This window comes from Homalodisca vitripennis, chromosome 5, assembly GCF_021130785.1.
Source record: "Homalodisca vitripennis isolate AUS2020 chromosome 5, UT_GWSS_2.1, whole genome shotgun sequence".
Taxonomy (NCBI): Eukaryota; Metazoa; Arthropoda; class Insecta; order Hemiptera; family Cicadellidae; genus Homalodisca; species Homalodisca vitripennis.
Genome location: NC_060211.1, coordinates 151,521,023 through 151,532,682, shown reverse-complemented (window position 1 = coordinate 151,532,682; position 11,660 = coordinate 151,521,023). Strand labels below are relative to the sequence as shown.

Here is an 11,660-nt window from a genome sequence, read left to right as displayed (position 1 = left end):
TGGAGGTGCCATGTAGTGCTGAGGCTGATAGATTATACTCTTTACTGACATGGTGGAAGAATGTGGCAACGTGGAACACTAGACTGCGGACACAATGTCGCAGGACCATTAATAACAGTAATGGAGTTGCCATGTAGTGCTGAGGCTGATAGATTATGCTCTTTACTGACATGGTGGAAGAATGTGGCAACGTGGAATACTAGACTGCGGACACAGTGTCGCAGGACCATTAATAACAGTAATGGAGGTGCCATGTAGTGCTGAGGCTGATAGATTATGCTCTTTACTGACATGGTGGAAGAATATGGCAACGTGGAATACTAGACTGCGGACACAATGTCGCAAGACCATTAATAACAGTAATGGAGGTGCCATGTAGTGCTGAGGCTGATAGATTATACTCTTTACTGACATGGTGGAAGAATGTGGCAACGTGGAATACTAGACTGCGGACACAATGTCGCAAGACCATTAATAACAGTAATGGAGGTGCCATGTAGTGCTGAGGCTGATAGATTATACTCTTTACTGACATGGTGGAAGAATGTGGCAACGTGGAACACTAGACTGCGGACACAATGTCGCAGGACCATTAATAACAGTAATGGAGTTGCCATGTAGTGCTGAGGCTGATAGATTATACTCTTTACTGACATGGTGGAAGAATGTGGCAACGTGGAATACTAGACTGCGGACACAATGTCGCAAGACCATTAATAACAGTAATGGAGGTGCCATGTAGTGCTGAGGCTGATAGATTATACTCTTTACTGACATGGTGGAAGAATGTGGCAACGTGGAACACTAGACTGCGGACACAATGTCGCAGGACCATTAATAACAGTAATGGAGGTGCCATGTAGTGCTGAGGCTGATAGATTATACTCTTTACTGACATGGTGGAAGAATGTGGCAACGTGGAATACTAGACTGCGGACACAATGTCGCAGGACCATTAATAACAGTAATGGAGGTGCCATGTAGTGCTGAGGCTGATAGATTATACTCTTTACTGACATGGTGGAAGAATGTGGCAACGTGGAACACTAGACTGCGGACACAATGTCGCAGGACCATTAATAACAGTAATGGAGGTGCCATGTAGTGCTGAGGCTGATAGATTGTGCTCTCCACTGACACGGGGAAGAATGTGGCGCCGGAAACAAAAGTACATCGTTAGCGATCGGTGACAAACGTGGCAGAGTGACACTAGAGAGTGGTCACTTTGTCGATAAAAGTGGGTCGACTATTGTCTCACAACCACGTGCAACCCACTTACAAATTATATTGTAAATAATATTGTTACAAATTATTTACATGCCATCACAAAATGAACTTATTCGTTTAAAATGAGGTTCTGTTTTTCAAAAGAATGAATTGTATGGTTTTTAAACAAAGCTTAAAATTGTGATTAAAACGCGGGAAATCTTAGAATTCTAATTCCTCATACATTTAAAAGAAATATACGGTTAACGCTCTATATCATATCGTTTAAATATGTATTGCTCTATTAACTAGAACACCTCATAACAGTATTTAGTGTTAACGCATGTAATCGTATACAATAGTATAGCAAACGAATTAATAAAGAAATAAATAATTCTATACCATTTAAAGAAGTGTATTGTTAATCTTGAACCTTTTGTTCATTTACAAAATTATTGCAATATTAGTAATGTAACCAGTTTTGAAAGGAATTTTACTCTTAAGTTCCTTATGAAACCTTTATAAACGTTTTAAAAATTTATACAGTATTAATAATACTATTATATTCTAACCAGATTTTTCAAAGGAGTTTCACTTTCATGTTCCTTATGGAATTTGTGTTCCTGAAACATGTTTCTATTTTTGAACAGCCACCAACCAAATCAGTATACTTCAGCCAATGTGAGTGAATGTTGCGCTAAAGAAGGAAACATATTTAAAAGGTGTACTTTAAGTTTTTAATTCATAACAGCAATTGAAACAAAATAGCGATGCGTAGTATAAACGGCAAGTTACGAATACACGATTTAGTTTAACCTGGAATGAGCATATTTTGAAATAAACCTGACATTATATTACATACTGTTCTTCGAAGTCTTAAGTTTACCCTATCTTGTGTTCTTATATAACCCCGTACAACATAGCAACATGGAGAACATACAATAGCTGTGCAGAATACAAAATCATATTTTTGGCATTAAAGAAAGGCTGCCAAAATCGTCACAAAGTTTAATACCATAGAGTTGTGCTAAGCAGTTGTTTATAGAGCTTAGATTTCAACTTTGTATTGGATCCAAGTTTATAAATGTTATAAAGTTAATGAAATTTAAGTACGTAATCTGAGCCAGGATAAAGACGTACGGGTGTTTCTAGGAACTGAGTGCAGGAAAAGATGTCATACTCAGTAACTTAAAACTTCGCCATCAAAAGAAACTTCTAACACAAGTTGGAATAAATCAGTAATAGCAGACTCACTCAACGCATTAAATATCAAACTAAAATGAGCACAAAGTTTCTTGAAAATACCTGTTGGTGTCATATTTCAAATTTGTGGATAAAACTGGTCATGGAAAGCCGCTGGGAAAATTAATAATTTGCTAAATAATTCAAGCATTTCGTAATGTATAAGTAAAAATGTGTATAAATTTGAATAATTGTGTGCATATGAATGGGTATGGACAGTGATTAAATTATTATTGAATTTTAGATTCTTTTAAAAAGATTCCGTGTAATAAAATCGTTTCTATGCTTTACTAAGTATCAATACCATGTTTTTCTGACAGTGAATAAAGTTGTAAAAATGTTAAAAAATGTAAAAATTATTAAGTACAATACTTCTCAGCCTGTTAAAATTGTGTGTTTTTTAACAGGCACTAATACTTATTGTGGTCATTTTATATAAGTTCATGGCGCTTGCAGTGAGTTAGACTTAATTGCGAGTCAAATAGCTGTATTATGATACAATGCCAGGTGGTTCACAAAGATACATGACGTAGGCACACCTGTGTCACAATACACATACCCGTAAACCTGACTATATCCGAGGCCGTAAAATCAGCTGTAGTGATAGTGAGTCTGCCGATAGATAAGGCAAGTCTTCCACGACATTATTTTTGTAACGTGACACCGAGTAGTTTACTTTACGTTTCATGTAAGTAGTAGGTAGTTTATACTTCGCAGTTTGCTAAATTTTGTACCAATACGTTGTATATCGTAGAAATTTATTACTTAACAAAATTAGAATATTTCTGATTATTTTCCGTTATTATTATTATTGTGCTTCTCAGATATGTCCTCATATATTCATTGTTAACTTAAAAAATAGGTTCTCAAGTGAACGTCAAAATGTTTTTAAGAATAATTTAAATACGTTCATTTAAACCATTCAATATAAGAAAATTAGTTAGTCATTTAAAAGTTTAAAGTATGTGAAGATTTTTTTTATAAATTGATGTGTTATTATGAGCCCAGGAGAAATATAAATATAAATATGTAAATCATGATTTATGAGATGTTGGTTGAACTTCCAATGCCACCATAAAAGTACACGCTTTTTGTTGCGTTTCGTTTTCATGCAACATGCGGTCCAGTTGTTAAATATAAAATATTACATTATGCATCTTCAGTAAATATGTTTACTTTCGCCTTGTGCAATGCTTTATGATTTATGTTTATTAGTCCCTAAAGTCGAAGACTATTTTAGAGTGATGTATTATTTCATGTAATTTGTTCCAGACACATTGAATGACTACTTTTATTAAAGGGCTTAGTGTATTAAGTAAAATACTGTTGGTTTTAGCATTAAATGTTAAAATTTTTGTTAACGCTTTCACAAGGTGAGTTTTTGTGAAACTTAAATAAGGGTTTAAAGAAGTAGCACTTTTAGGGTTAATCCAGAAAATAAGTTTTTCCTGGATATTTTTCTTTAGAACTATACCATACGCTCAACATTTTACTCTTAACTGTAACGGTTACACAGTATAACAGTATAATGTAAAACAGACATATATACAGGAAAACATTACTTTGTGATATGCTAAGGAACTTTTATATGTTTTAAGGTGACCAACTATTTCCAGCAGTCTGACACTTTTTGTACGACTCTGTATAAAAGGTTTTATAAATAAAGAAAACATATTTTAACGATTATCTGTTTCCTCTTTTATGTATACACTGGTTCAAAATATAAATAATTTTGTAGTTTTGTAAAGCATGTCCTTTTAAAAGTAGTATGCTTATAAAAATATTATTGTTTGTTTTCTTGTTGCTGGAATAGAACATTCACTCATTCATTCATAACTGCTGATCGTTCATAACCAGACATGCGGCGTTGCACGGAGGTAACGTAAAAACACTAATTTAAAGCTACACACATTATTTACAAATAATTCATTAATTTGGTTATCTACCTGCAGTATTTTACGAGTGTATCATTAATCATTACGTGGATTAAATGTTAACGAATTATTGTGTTTCTTAGTAAGTTATCATCTAAGGATTAAATTACGATATTGTTAAACTTCAGTGCTAGTATCTCACTGTGATCACAGTGATATATTTGCTCCTAGGCATCGGAATTGTCGCCCTCAGATTACTCCCTTTATCGAACTATAACCTCGATAAATGGGTCAAAATAGTACCTAAGTTTGGAGGGAATTAATTGTATCCACTATCGCAATTTATTGGGAAACAGCATACCCCTCCAGCTATTGCTAAAGTATAGGTACTGATATTGGTGTTAACCTATTAATGCATTATCTCGAGCTTTTCTTATTATATAATATTGTTCCATTATTTTCCAAGCATTGAGTTTTCTTTCAAAATAAAACTTATAAATATCTTATAAATATTTCATTAAATGTATCTATATTGTACAGTACTTAATTTAGCTAAAATTATAAAACATGACTAGGTAATAACTGATCTAATAATAGTCAACTGCAGTGATGTGAGAATTATCATTCGGTTGTTGACTAAACTGCACGTATTAGATTTACGCATTTTAGGTCATTCATTCGGCTATAAAATGCTCTAAATATCGACCTGGTATAGGGTGCTTAGTATCGACATAATCAAAACTTGTACATATTTAGACAGATAAACGCGGTTTAATAGAACTGATATGATATCGTGTAAAGTGTGAAGGAACAATGTTTGAAATTCGTATTAGTTATGCTGTACAATACAAGTAGCCCAGGATAAAAAGACTCAAATTGAATTGCACAAGAACACAACCTAAGTTTTTTTTGAAATCTAAAAACAATCTTGTCCTATAAAGAAATTGAAAGTCAGCCATGCTAGTTTTGATGGAGGTCAAAATGAGCGAGTATCGACAGGGTCAAATTATTTCTGGTAAGATTTGAGATTTCCTTGCTTGATACACTAAAAACCCGACCGAACGGCTCATACATAATATTTATGTCACTCAAATGGATAGATATAGAGACTAAAAGTACAAATTTAAGGATCTGGATTTAAGGTAGGAAATATGATCTCAGAAAAATTATCAAATGATATGTTTAACCCCTTTGATACAATCCCATTTCAATATTCACCAAAATTAGCATGGCTGAATTTCAATCTCTTTTTAGGTTCTCTCTTTAAGGAAAAAAGAATGCGAGTTAGCTCTTGTGATTACCTCCCGAAAGTAATGTTGACTACGTAACAAAACTAATATTTTAATTACTATACAAATTTGGCGAATCGTGGTCGTTTGCTAAAAACTAAATACGAGTATTATGAATGAAAAAAAAGAATGTTTTTGACTTCAAACCCAAGTATAACACGTGACATAAAATAACAACATTACATCTAGAATGGAATAAAGGCGTCTTAGTGGTTGGCTGGACTGAGATAGAAAAACTTCGAAAATCAAAGAATAACATAAATGAAATAGAAGTGGCAAATCCAGTTTAAGCACAAAACCTAAACATAGTAGATGAAATCTTTACTCAACCAAATCTAGCTTTAAATAATGTAGCTTTCAAATTTTAAACAAATCATATAGTCAAGGATAACTTTTGAAACAATCAATATAAAACCACTTATCAATTAGAAATATTTAAATCTTAATAAATAAACACAACTCTAGTATTACAATATTTACCTACAAAAATTAAAACCAAATAATAATATATTTGGATCACACCCTTCCATTGGATGATGTGCTTACACACCCAACGCACGCGTGAGAGCGCGCGCGTCACACGCACACATCCGTGCATACACACATATACCTCATAGTATAACACGTGATCTCAGTAAAATAAAAATCAAATTGTGTTAAAAATTGAAAACATGATTTTGACTGAAAGGGACATATATTTTTTCTACTTAGTGTTTTTAAATTTACTTGTACGCAGAGTTCATGAGATCCCCGCAAAATCCTAAAATTCCTACCATTAAAATAATGAATGCACTAATTTTTGATTAATGCTGATTTTCAATAAAAGTATTTTATTATTTTTCAAAAATGGACTTACTGATACGAAATGAAAGACATATTCAGCTTTATTTAAATTACACAACAGCAGCCAAAATTTGTAGTAACATCTTACCATATGACCATAAATCAATAAATAATACAAATTTCACAACTAAATATAAATAAATCATTTAAACCATCTAAAACTTAAACTGTGCAAAAATGTGCAACTTCAAATTAATTTTCCAAACATATGTAAACTCGTACTTATCAAATGATGCTTAAAACTACGAATAGATAAGTAGATAAGGGTTCTCAGGAGGTCATTAAACATCTTTGAACCGAACTAAGTGAAGCTTCTTCTCACTCTGTGAATTGAAGCTGACGGTTATGATGAGTGATGCGTTAGAAGACCCGGTCTTTACGCAACAATCTGTCTCTCATGTATTGCAGTCTCATAGCGCCAAGACATTAAGTGTCGTGGAGTTATTCAGCACCCTACAAACGTTCTCCTTGGGTATGATGTTCCCCAGTTCAACCCGATGGTAGGAAACACGGTTAAAACGCTTAAAAAACTCAAAGTGGATCGCTGCGTTCTGATATATTTGAATTATTTGCATTAGCTATTGCTCCAATCATTACAAATACTTCGACCGAATCCGTGCTTTACCGCTAATAAATACTTGCAGTAAGTAAACCACTCATCCACCTCCGCTCTTAGGCTACATGGGCACATTGTCACCCTCAGCTTCCAAAATATTTACTGGTGGATTTTGTTAAACATAGGCTGTGTTAAGGAGTTAAAGTTTTCTATGGAGCTACTCGACCCAAGTATACGTTATCCAAGTTTTAATCTATGTCCAGTAGAGTTATAATTTTAATTAGGATTTTCCCTGATTTGCACCAAGCACTTACATATTATATTTCGAGAAGTAAAACAAATAGTGTGCACAAAAGTAGTATTCTATTTGTGGTTTTCTCTAATTCACACATGGTCGAGTAAAAATATTAGTGACGTTATCTGGAAGTAATAAACGAAGCACCTTGAAAACTTCACAATCTTAAACATTGTTACGAGTGTATTTATTACTTTACAGTTGATAAAGAAAACAAATTAGCCTTGATTTTATCGGGTTTGAAGTGTATTCATGACTCGAGATCAGAGGGATTGTAGGTGATGGATTTATGGCCCCACGGTGCAAGGATGTGGAGAATTGGGTTGGGATGGTGGGAGGGGGTAACAGCTGTGCCACTCTGATAAGCGGACGTCGTGTTATCAGCATCTGTCAGCCGCCTGCAGGCATCTCCTCATTATCTCACTCTGAAGAGATCATACCCGGTAAGCCATCTCGGGAATATGGCTTAAAAGCTCTTAACAATAGCTCACTAATGAAGAAGCTATCGTGTTTACGTTGAAGAAAAGCAGCATCGAATGTCTCTGATTATCCATCGCCATCACCTTACCTATAAGTTTTCTTAGAATATAAAGTGATCTTATCTGATAAACGTATCTCTGGAAGGTGTCTCAAATCTATTAAACTACTTATCGAAGTAACCTAATTCACTCGGTTCCTTGACAATTGCCCAGTTAGTAAAACCGAGGTAAGTATGATTAGCATACACCTTTTATTATTGGAGTCATAGTATAATGCAATTTAGTCAATCAGCTATACTTACAAAGTCATCTGTAGACTAATTCAACTTATCAGAAAAACTAATTAAGTTATTCATAGAAAATTTGGTTGTATAATAAAATATTTTAAATTTTTTTTTCCGAATTATGTATTTAAAAACTTGGTATCCTGTAATGAAAACTAAACTTGAGTGCGTATTTATTTAGTAACAATATTACTGAAAATACTACCTTACACAGTAAAAATGTTGAATTTATTTTTACCAAACAAGCAGAAATTGGTCAAGGTGTAATTTATGACCTTCACTGTGGCCTAGAGGGCAGTCGTTGGTTGTCTATGTTTTAGATTAGTGTTTTATTCCCAGAAAAAACGACTAAAGTGTCCATGGAGGTTTAAAAGTATTTCCTTTTAAACCTTTGTTACAAAGAATTAAAATAACATCTTCGTTAAAAGAATATCTAAAAAAATGTATACCTTTAGTAAATGTGAGATTATTTAGAATTTTGTGGTAGTTATGTAGATACTGAAGTGTATATGTGTAGAATTTTCCTTATGACATGCGTCTGTGTCACGATACGTTTTTTAGATGGTTATGCCGTGTGACAGTTCGTCTGTGGGACAATTCGTTTTTTAGATGGTTATGCCGTGTGACAGTTCGTCTGTGTGACGATTCGTTTTTTAGATGGTTATGCCGTGTGACAGTTCGTCTGTGTGACGATACGTTTTTTAGATGGTTATGCCGTGTGATAGTTCGTCTGTGTGACGATTCGTTTTTTAGATGGTTATGCCGTGTGACAGTTCGTCTGTGTGACGATTCGTTTTTTAGATGGTTATGCCGTGTGACAGTTCGTCTGTGTGACGATACGTTTTTTAGATGGTTATGCCGTGTGACAGTTCGTCTGTGTGACGATTCGTTTTTTAGATGGTTATGCCGTGTGACAGTTCGTCTGTGTGACGATTCGTTTTTTAGATGGTTATGCCGTGTGACAGTTCGTCTGTGTGACGATTCGTTTTTTAGATGGTTATGCCGTGTGACAGTTCGTCTGTGTGACGATTCGTTTTTTAGATGGTTATGCCGTGTGACAGTTCGTCTGTGTGACGATTCGTTTTTTAGATGGTTATGCCGTGTGACAGTTCGTCTGTGTGACGATTCGTTTTTTAGATGGTTATGCCGTGTGACAGTTCGTCTGTGTGACGATTCGTTTTTTAGATGGTTATGCCGTGTGACAGTTCGTCTGTGTGACGATTCGTTTTTTAGATGGTTATGCCGTGTGTGTGACAGTTCGTCTGTGTGACGATTCGTTTTTTAGATGGTTATGCCGTGTGACAGTTCGTCTGTGTGACGATTCGTTTTTTAGATGGTTATGCCGTGTGACAGTTCGTCTGTGTGACGATTCGTTTTTTAGATGGTTATGCCGTGTGACAGTTCGTCTGTGTGACGATTCGTTTTTTAGATGGTTATGCCGTGTGACAGTTCGTCTGTGTGACGATTCGTTTTTTAGATGGTTATGCCGTGTGACAGTTCGTCTGTGTGACGATTCGTTTTTTAGATGGTTATGCCGTGTGACAGTTCGTCTGTGTGACGATTCGTTTTTTAGATGGATATGCCGTGTGACAGTTCGTCTGTGTGACGATTCGTTTTTTAGATGGTTATGCCGTGTGACAGTTCGACTGTGTCACGATACGTTTTTTAGATGGTTATGCCGTGTGACAGTTCGTCTGTGTGACGATTCGTTTTTTAGATGGATATGCCGTGTAACAGTTCGTCTGTGTAACGATTCGTTTTTTAAATGGTTATGCCGTGTGACAGTTCGTCTGTGTCACGTGTGACAGTTTTTTATACGTTTTTTAGATGGTTATGACGTGTGACAGTTCGTCTGTGTGACGATTCGTTTTTTAGATGGTTATGCCGTGTAACAGTTCGTCTGTGTGACGATTCGTTTTTTAAATGGTTATGCCGTGTGACAGTTCGTCTGTGTCACGATACGTTTTTTAGATGGTTATGCCGTGTGACAGTTCGTCTGTGTGACGATTCGTTTTTATTAGTATTATTGATACTGATACTGATCTGTATATCAGTATCAGTAGGCTACTAATTTTCTTCTCTATTATTATCTGATTGGCTGTCAGTGATATAACTATGTTTATGTGCCTGACGGTTGGGTTTTAAACGTATTAAGGTATAAAATATGAAACGAGCAAAAATATAGTTTTATAGATTTAACCCTTCCCATACCGTATCCTATCATTTTGTCTCCCACTAAATCGAGGCATCCTACCATTGATTTCTGCCTTAGAGGAAATTCCCCTATTGATCTTGCAAAAACATCAAGTTATGTGCATATACGATCAAAATAGGGTCTTAAATCTTAGATTGCATAGTTAAATATTTATGTTACACACTTTTATCTTGTTATTTATTGTTAAATTGGTTAGTTTAGTTAAAAATATAAACGTTTTAACATGCATTATCTATTTTTATAGCGTATTTCTCGAGCGCCATGTAGTTTTATTGTATACTGGAATTATATGCGGCTGACCACGCAACTTAATTTTGAGATGTAGGGGCACCATGGAAATATTTTTCCTAAATGGCATTACCAACAATCCTGAGATAAATTATAGTCACTGAAATCTCTCTTAATACATTTTATACTTAACTGCAGAGATGGAGAAGTGAGAGTATCTCGAATTTCTCTCTAACATATATTCAATGGTATTTTATTGAATAGCTTCAACGATTTTAGTAACTATGGAACTATTTTAGGCCAGTGTGGAGTGTTCTTAAATCTAAAAGGAGACGAAAGTCAAATCCTTAACTTTTTAATGAACACTCATATAATATAATAAATTATTGCTTTTATTGCAGTTGATTAAGATTCAAATAAAAAAAAACTCAGACAAAGAAATGCTTCTCTGAACCTGCCATTTTTTAAGGTTGACTGACTTTGACAACCGAACAGCAAACATTTAATATCATCTGTTTAAATTGTGTAAAAATACGCATTATTTTTGATTTTTCCATTTAATATCAACTGATTTAGCCAACTCCATAAATATAATAAAGTGTTAAGGGAGTTTTCAAGATCAGTGGGGCGTAGTCCGGAGGGAATTTCGAAACAGGTATTAACCAAGGATCCTAAGAATTCCCATGTAAAATTTAAATATAACAGTCTAATAGGTTTTACATGATTAAGTGATACACACAAAGACAGATAAAATTACAAAACAAAAAAAAAGTGTTGATATATACATTTTACAATACTAAATATCGGCTTCAGAAATTAAATGGCATAATCATATACCTCCCCAACATTAGTGTTCCAAGGTTTGACTGATATACGGGATAGTCAATCTATCACTATCAAGAATTCGAAAAGTATAAAACTCTTTTGACGTGACAACGTCTTAAATTAGGTTGCGGCTCGGAGTCACTCATGAAAAAGTGTAACGCCCGGTAACGTTACGATGCCCGTCCAGTGGGTCCGCCGCACGGGATAAAGCAGATAACTGTGGGTCCGCCGCACGGGATAAAGCAGATAACTGTGGGTCCGCCGCACGGGATAAAGCAGATAACTATGTTTATTCGTGAAAATGTGGAGTGCTTAGATTCGTCA

At 34.8% G+C, this 11,660-nt stretch overlaps 1 protein-coding gene across 2 annotated transcripts in view; it reads left to right on the top strand.

The window, feature by feature from the left end:
- The first annotated feature begins 3,052 nt into the window (after window positions 1–3,052).
- The window catches only part of LOC124363018 (scoloptoxin SSD14-like), a 30,635-nt gene continuing 22,027 nt past the window's right edge, over window positions 3,053–11,660 (top strand). Inside the window, exon 1 of one of the 2 annotated variants that reach the window (XM_046818076.1) lies at window positions 3,053–3,136. The gene's annotated coding sequence lies outside the window, so the exon portion shown is untranslated. Of the gene's footprint in view, window positions 3,137–7,753; window positions 8,012–11,660 lie in introns of those variants that run through there. The other variant, XM_046818077.1, reaches the window with a different exon arrangement.